The 7851-nt window shown below is 40.0% G+C and overlaps 1 protein-coding gene across 4 annotated transcripts in view; it reads right to left on the reverse strand.

Moving 5' to 3' along the window:
- LOC109879268 (nuclear receptor coactivator 6) overlaps window positions 1-6228 on the reverse strand; it is a 40575-nt gene extending 34347 nt beyond the window's left edge. For all 4 annotated transcript variants that reach the window (XR_002253507.2, XM_020471443.2, XM_020471442.2 and 1 more), the window contains exon 1: window positions 6097-6228. The gene's annotated coding sequence lies outside the window, so the exon portion shown is untranslated. The remainder of the gene's footprint in view (window positions 1-6096) is intronic.
- Between the last annotated feature and the right edge of the window lie 1623 nt (window positions 6229-7851).

Here is a 7851-nt window from a genome sequence, read left to right on the forward strand (position 1 = left end):
TTAAAGCTACACTCGTGAATCTAGCCACCAAGTCAGATTTGTAAAATGCTTTTCGGCGAAAGCATGAGAAGCTATTATCTGATAGCATGCACCCCCCAGAATACCAGACCGTCACCTAAACAACAGATTTTGCGGTAGCCGGCGCTACCCAAAACGCAGAAATAAAATATAAAACATTCATTACCTTTGACGAGATTCTTTCTTGGTACTCCTATATATCCCATAAACATCACAATTGGGTCACATTGTATAGCCAAAATGTCGTTTTCTGAAGACCAGGTCTGATCCAGGAATATTCCATTTTACAAGACGCAACGTCACTTTTTAAAATTTCAAAAGTTGCCTATAAACTTTTACAAATCACTTCAAACGACTTTTCTAAACCAACTTTAGGTATTAATAAACGTTAATAATCTATCAAATTGATCACGGGGCGATCTGTATTCGATAGCAGCAAGTCTTGAAATCATCGTCCATGTTTTCAATTTCACAACATCCTGTGGTGAGCCTAAAACAGGAAGGGCCAAAACGTCATCTAACCAAGGATAAAGCAGACTGGAAATGCCAGTACTGGCGACATCGTGTGGAAGCTGTAGGCATTTAAAGGGCATCCTCATTTATTTTCTGTCGCCTTAGACAATACATTGACTGGCGGATTAATATTTTTTGTGTGTTTTTGATGAACAGTTTTTCGAGGGATTTTTACTCCTAAACACGTTATGTTATAGCCACAGACACGATTTAACCAGTTTTAGAGACTTCAGAGTGTTTCCTATACACACATACTTATCATATGCATATACTATATTGCTGGCATGAGTAGCAGGACTTTGAAATGTTGCGCGATTTTTAACAAAAAGCTGCGAAAATTCACATCATCCCTAAGAGGTTTTAACTTCCCATGGAACATTTTCAGAAATTTACCCGGAAAGTTTCCGATCCTTTGCAACCCTACCCGACCCTCTGAAGCCCATAGGGACATGCGGGGTGCATCTTCGGTCTTGCATTTTATCTTCACATTTTCAAACAGTCCATTTATATTTTCCAACGGGGCTATACATTTGGGTGAAGTTTTTTTCTTGTCTGAGTATCCTTGTTTCACTGCCCCCCAAAAAATTCAACCATCTAGTGTTCGGCGAAATAACAACACAATATCAAATACAGGTAGCCTAGTCAAATAATTAACATCCAATCACATTAGAAGTTACTCTCTCACGGGAATTCTACTAACGGTCCGTATGTAGCCAAACGTAGCTGCTGCTCATGTTGGTATCTGTACTGATGGCGCAAAAGCCATGACAGGGAGACATATTGGAGTGGTAACGCGCGTGCAAGCAGTTGCTCCCGACGCCACTTGAGTACACTGCAGCATCCACGGAGAGGCTCTTGCTGCCAAGGGAATGCCTGACAGCTTGAAAGACATTTGGGACACTACAGTGAAAATGGTTAACTTTGTTAAAGCAAGGCCCCTGAACTCTCGTGTATTTTCTGCACTATGCAATGATATGGGCAGCGACCATGTAATGCTTTTACAACATACAGAAGTGCGCTGGTTATCAAGGGGCAAAGTATTGAGACTTTTTTTTTATTGAGAGATGAGCTTAAAGTTTTCTTCACTGACCATAATTTTCACTTGTCTGAACGCTTGCATGATGACGAGTTTCTCACACGACTGGCCTGTCTGGGTGATGTTTTTTCTCACCTGAATGATCTGAATCTAGGATTACAGGGACTCTCCGCAACTATATTCAATGTGTGAAACAAAATTGAGGCTATGATTAAGAAGTTGGAGCTCTTGAACTCAAGCTTACGTCAAATGTGATATAGCAAAGAACCTGAGTGGGTTGGGTGCGCAATTACACAGGTACATTCCCGAAACGGATGACAAAAACAACTGTTATCCCTTTCAACCACGTACCTATGTGAGAGTGGATTCTCGGCCCTCACTAGCATGAAAACTAAATACAAGCATAGACTGTGTGTGGAAAATGATTTAAGACAGACTCTATACAACCCAACATTGCAGAGTTATGTGCATCCTTTCAAGCAAAACCTTCTCAATAACCTGTGGTAAGTTATTCACAATTTTCGATGAACAAATAAGGTTTTATATGTAAGATGGCTAAATAAAGAGCAAAATGATTGATTATTATTTGTGCCCTGGTCCTATAAGAGCTTGTCACTTCCCACGCGCCGGGTTGTTTATTTATTTCACCTTTATTTAACCAGGTAGGCACGCTATGTACAGGTGCAGTAATCTGTGAGCTGCTCTGATAGCTGGTGCTTAAAGCTAGTGAGGGAGATAAGTGTTTCCAGTTTCAGAGATGTTTGTAGTTCGTTCCAGTCATTGGCAGCAGAGAACTGGAAGGAGAGGCGGCCAAAGGAAGAATCGGTTTGTTTGTTGTGACAAAACCTCACACTCATTATTATGTTTAATAAATGTATTGTATAGTGTGTGTGGCAGGCTTACAATGATGGCAACAAAAAAAAAAAAATTTGAGAGTGCGCTGACCCTGGTGCTAGAAGGGGTAGGCAGCTGGAGGTTGAATGTTTGAAGGGGTACGGGACTATAAAATGTTTGGGAACCCCTACCTTACAGTATGCAAAACAAATGCCCAGGGCCAATCGGCTATTGACTGCTACCTTTCTTTAACTAGGCAAGTCAGTTAAGAACAAATTCTTATTTACAATGATGGCTTAACACGGCCAAATCTGGACGAAGCTGGGCCAATTGTGCGCCGCCCTATGGGAATCCCAATCACGGCTGTATGTGATACAGCCTGGATAGCCCGGCAGTAATGATGAGTTTATCAATTAAAATGCAAGACTGTTTATGGATAAAACAAGTTTTCAGAATTGTATGTATTGTTAATCTGTATGTTATGTATTGATAATCTGGACCGTCCGTGAATGAACGTCATTGCTGATAGCGTTCATGGTTTATTCAACCAGGTTTGATGCCAAAGCGAGGAAAAGGCATCGAGCAGCTCTGCCTTCTCATGCAAGTAGTCAACTCAAGCTCTTGCCGACAGCAACCACTCAGCCTTCTTGTGCAAGGGAGGGGCTTCGGTTTGCATGATGTAATCTCTTTGAAAATGTTTTTTTGCAATTCCTGAATTCCAATAGATGGCAGCATAAGACCACTAATGAGATTTCATGTGACCAGTTCTCCCTGAATACACCCCCCCCACTCACAGAACAACTCACAAACACTTGTTTCTGTCCCTTCCACACAGCTAACTCAAGAGCAAGGACCAAAACACCCTTTTAACAGATTACTGTGAATTACTATGATGATGATTAACGTTTATTATTACCTATTTTCATGACTCACAGAACAACTCACAAACACTTGTTTCTGTCCCTTCCACACAGCTAACTCAAGAGCAAGGACCAAAACACCCTTTTAACAGATTACTGTGAATTACTATGATGATGATTAACGTTTATTATTACCTATTTTCATGACTCACAGAACAACTCACAAACACTTGTTTCTGTCCCTTCCACACAGCTAACTCAAGAGCAAGGACCAAAACACCCTTTTAACAGATTACTGTGAATTACTATGATGATGATTAACGTTTATTATTACCTATTTTCATGACTCACAGAACAACTCACAAACACTTGTTTCTGCCCCTTCCACACAGCTAACTCAAGAGCAAGGACCAAAACACCCTTTTAACAGATTACTGTGAATTACTATGATGATGATTAACGTTTATTATTACCTATTTTCATGCTCATGTTTTGAAATGATACTTGATTACTATTTCAATAACGATTATCAATAATCCTGAACATGAATTCAGTCACCACTGGTCGAGAAATGTATTGTTCTAGAACATTTATTGTCAAATTCATCAATCAGCTTCGAGACGCTCTGCCTTCTCGCACAAGTAGCTAACTGTAAAGCAATGGGTGACCCTTCTAGAAAATCATGGGACATATAGTATTTAGTTGCATGCTATTTTATGTCAATCATATTGCTGCTCATAGCCTAAATTATAACTGATTCTTTGTGATCTTATGCTGCCATCTATTGGAAATATTTAGCAATTCAAAGTTATTAATTCGCATAAAGACATTGGTGAGGCAGCCGAGAAATAAAGGGTATTTTTCTTAGTACTTCCCGAGATCAGTCTCAACCCTGCCCCACGCCAATTTCTGGACTTTCAAATAGTGGTTACTAGGTCACACCCAATTCAAACCACATTTAAAAAATAAAACAAATGTGGCTTGTTTATCAAGTGTTCTGCTTTGCAATAATAAATATCCTAAAATAACTAATAACAAAAAACAGCAAAATGCTTACATAGGTTTTGATAAAAAAAAAAAAATTACAATCGAAATGCTATTTAGTACTATAATGGTATTTAATAACATAATATTAGTTCTAAAATATTTTCTACAACTGTTCTAGGTTATACCTATTGTATAATCCTAACCCTAAAATTAGGGGTTAAGGCTAAAATAGGTGAAACCTATGGTTGAGGCTAATATAGGTTAAGCGTGGGATCAGGTTTTTAAGGCAAAAAACAGCTAGCTCTTGCTCCTCCCTGTGGCCTTCTGTGGGTACTACATAACTAATTTGTGACACTTGCTAGGGCTCATAATCTGAGGTAGCAACTGCTTCAGATCTACAAATCAATGAGCTAGACCTATCCATTTGATTTGCAACTCAGTGAACCTGCTCAGCATTCGCTCAATTCGATGTCTATGAATGAACAGATTTCGACGCATATCAAATTAACAAGAAACCACAAATCGTTGGTTATTCGGTAATTTCTTAATTATAAAATGTTTAAAATCGGCCACATCTTGAAAGAGAGGACTGGGACACGTTTTTTGTTGTCTTTACACCATTTTTTTTTTTTACAAATATGGTTAATCATGACCAGAAAATGTTTACCGTTTGATTGGTATGCGCCAGCCATCGCCAGAACGTGTACCCGGGCAAACAGTGAGCGTACTCACAAAGGAGTCGTAACCATGTTAATAATTAGTTACGTGAGGCAACTCTGCGAGGTACATTACAAGGTTAACGTAGGCATGTCTTATTGACAGCTATAGCGAAGCAGGCGTTGTGAAGCGGGAGTAGGACGTTCGGGAAAAGGTCGTTGGTGCCACGGTGCTCACTTCCAACACACCGACAGTGTCATTGTATTTTGGTACACCAGCATTACATTCATACCCAAGAAAACGCTGCGTTTTCCTTGCAGCATTGCATTGCACATGCAGTGCATTCGGTGTGGACAATACAAACTGTATGCGAAAACGGATTGACAGAAAGGGCAGCAGGTGAATGTTGAACTTTTGTTGCATACATATCCAGATGATGCTGTGTACTATTTTGCGCAATGATGCTATCGGTGTGTCCGAAGCTTAGTCTAACAACATTGTAGCTCAATGTAAAATACTGCCGTTGTCACGGGCGTTGTAACTCTGTTTCAAGCAGTAGTGATAATGTGGTTACTTATAGCTTATTACAAGGTCCAGCGTTCAATAGCAAGCTGCTTGTTATCATGACAGGTAGGTAGCTAGCGTTAGCTGGCTTAACTGTTGATGAGAAACCAACACCAACGGGCTAACGTTAGTGAACACCATAGTTACGGTACATGCTTTAGCAATAACTAATTAGACCATTCCTGCTGCTACAAAAGATTTAGCTAACTAGTATCTGGCAAAAGCGATTCAAGCATTTATTCAATAGGCTAAGGAGAACGAGGCCTTCGCTGCCTATCGAATAAGACATTGACAAGCTTGCATAATACCACGCAAGCGAAGTTGAATATTAAGAGATCACCAAAACACCAATTGGTGGTAAGCTGTCATTACACGGCGCAATACAATTAGAAAACTAGATCACAACACAGTTAACTGGGCCTGCTGGCTAGCAGCAGTTCGCTTTTGGGATTTGGCTAGCTGCAAGCTACTAGTACATTGATTCATTATGTACCGGTTAGCTAACTACGTTAACGTAGCTAGCTAGCTATTTCATGACCTCCGTTCCAGCTAACGTTATGTTGCTGGTTAGCTAACTACATACAACTGCTTAAGACAAATGTTCAAAACAAACAACGAAATCCTTACCAGAAAAATCCATTTGGGAGCAAGTACAACAATGCAACGCCTGCTAGAAACCATGAACCGGGGGGCCGTCTCTAGTTACCACAGCCACAGATTCAGATGGCCCGCCTACTCGACCAATCAGATGGAGTGTGTGGTGCCGAACGCATTGCAACAGTTTAATGGTTTTGATATGATTTATTTCTGAAATTCTGACATTGATAAAGATGTAGTATATTTCATTCAACTGCTAATAATAGTAGGTACATTTCATATTCACAAATGCAAATGGTCTAATTCGAAACCTATCTTTTTTCACTTTATAAATGAATTTTAACAATATGGCACTACTTTAACTAAAATGAAAGTCAATTAAAACATTGTTTAGGAATCCTGGCAATGTAAATTGTTTGCATGTGACTATTCCTCTTCTGTTTGTTGATATTTGTTAATAAAAATACAATTAAAAAACAAAAAAAGATGCATTTGTTTTATCTAGTGATCCATCAATTATTTAGTTATTTATTATCTATAATAAAACCAACTGTTCTTACTGCAAAGTGGTAATCAGATGTCTTATTCAAACTCCGCTTGGTTATTTATTATCTATAATAAAACCAACTGTTCTTACTGCAAAGTGGTAATCAGATGTCTTATTCAAACTCCGCTTGGTTATTTATTATCTATAATAAAACCAACTGTTCTTACTGCAAAGTGGTAATCGGATGTCTTATTCAAACTCCGCTTGCAAGCTATTATGATTTGTAAAGAAACAATAGAGAAGTAAAACATTTAAATAACAAATAATTAAAGAGCAGCAGTAAAATAACAACAGCAAGGCTATATACAGGGGGGAAAAGTACTGAGTCAATGTGCAGGGGCACAGGTTAGTCAAGGTAATTGAGGTAATATGTACATGTAGGTAGAGTTAAAGTGAATACGCATAGATAATAAACAGAGAGTAGCAACAGCATGAAATCACATTTATTTAGCAGCTGATATCTCAACGTGCTGTACAGAAACACAGCCTAATAACCCAAACAGCAAGCAATGCAGGTGTAGAAGCACGGTGGTTAGGAAAAACTCCCTAGAAGGGCCAAAACCTAGGAAGAAACCTAGAGAGGAACCAGGCTATGAGCGGTGGCCAGTCCTCTTCTGGCTGTGCCGGGTGGAGATTATAACAGAACACGGCCAAGATGTTCAAATGTTCATAAATGACCAGCAGGGTCAAATAATAATAATTACAGTAGTTGTCGAGGGTGCAACAAGTCAGCACCTCAGGAGTAAATGTCAGTTGGCTTTTCATAGCCGATCATTAAGAGTATCTCCACCGCTCCTGCTGTCTCTAGAGAGTTGAAAACAGCAGGTCTGGGACAGGTAGCACGTCCGGTGAATAGGTCAGGGTTCCATAGCCGCAGGCAGAACAGTTGAAACTGGAGCAGCAACACGGCCAGGTGGACTGGGGACAGCAAGGAGTCATCATGCCAGGTAGTCCTGACGCATGGTCCTCAGGTCCTCCGAGAGAGGGAAAGAAAGAAATAGAGAAAGAGAGAATAAGAGAGAGCATACTTAAATTTACACAGGACACCGGATAAGACAGGAGAAATACTCCAGATAGACTGATCCTAGCCCCCCAACACAAACTACTGCAGCATAAATACTGGAGGCTGAGACAGGAGGGGTCAGGAGGCACTGTGGCCCCATCCGATGATACCCCCAGACAGGGCCAAACAGGCAGGATATAACCCCACCCACTTTGCCAAAGCACAACCCCCACAC

This window comes from Oncorhynchus kisutch, linkage group LG27, assembly GCF_002021735.2.
Source record: "Oncorhynchus kisutch isolate 150728-3 linkage group LG27, Okis_V2, whole genome shotgun sequence".
NCBI lineage: Eukaryota > Metazoa > Chordata > Actinopteri > Salmoniformes > Salmonidae > Oncorhynchus > Oncorhynchus kisutch.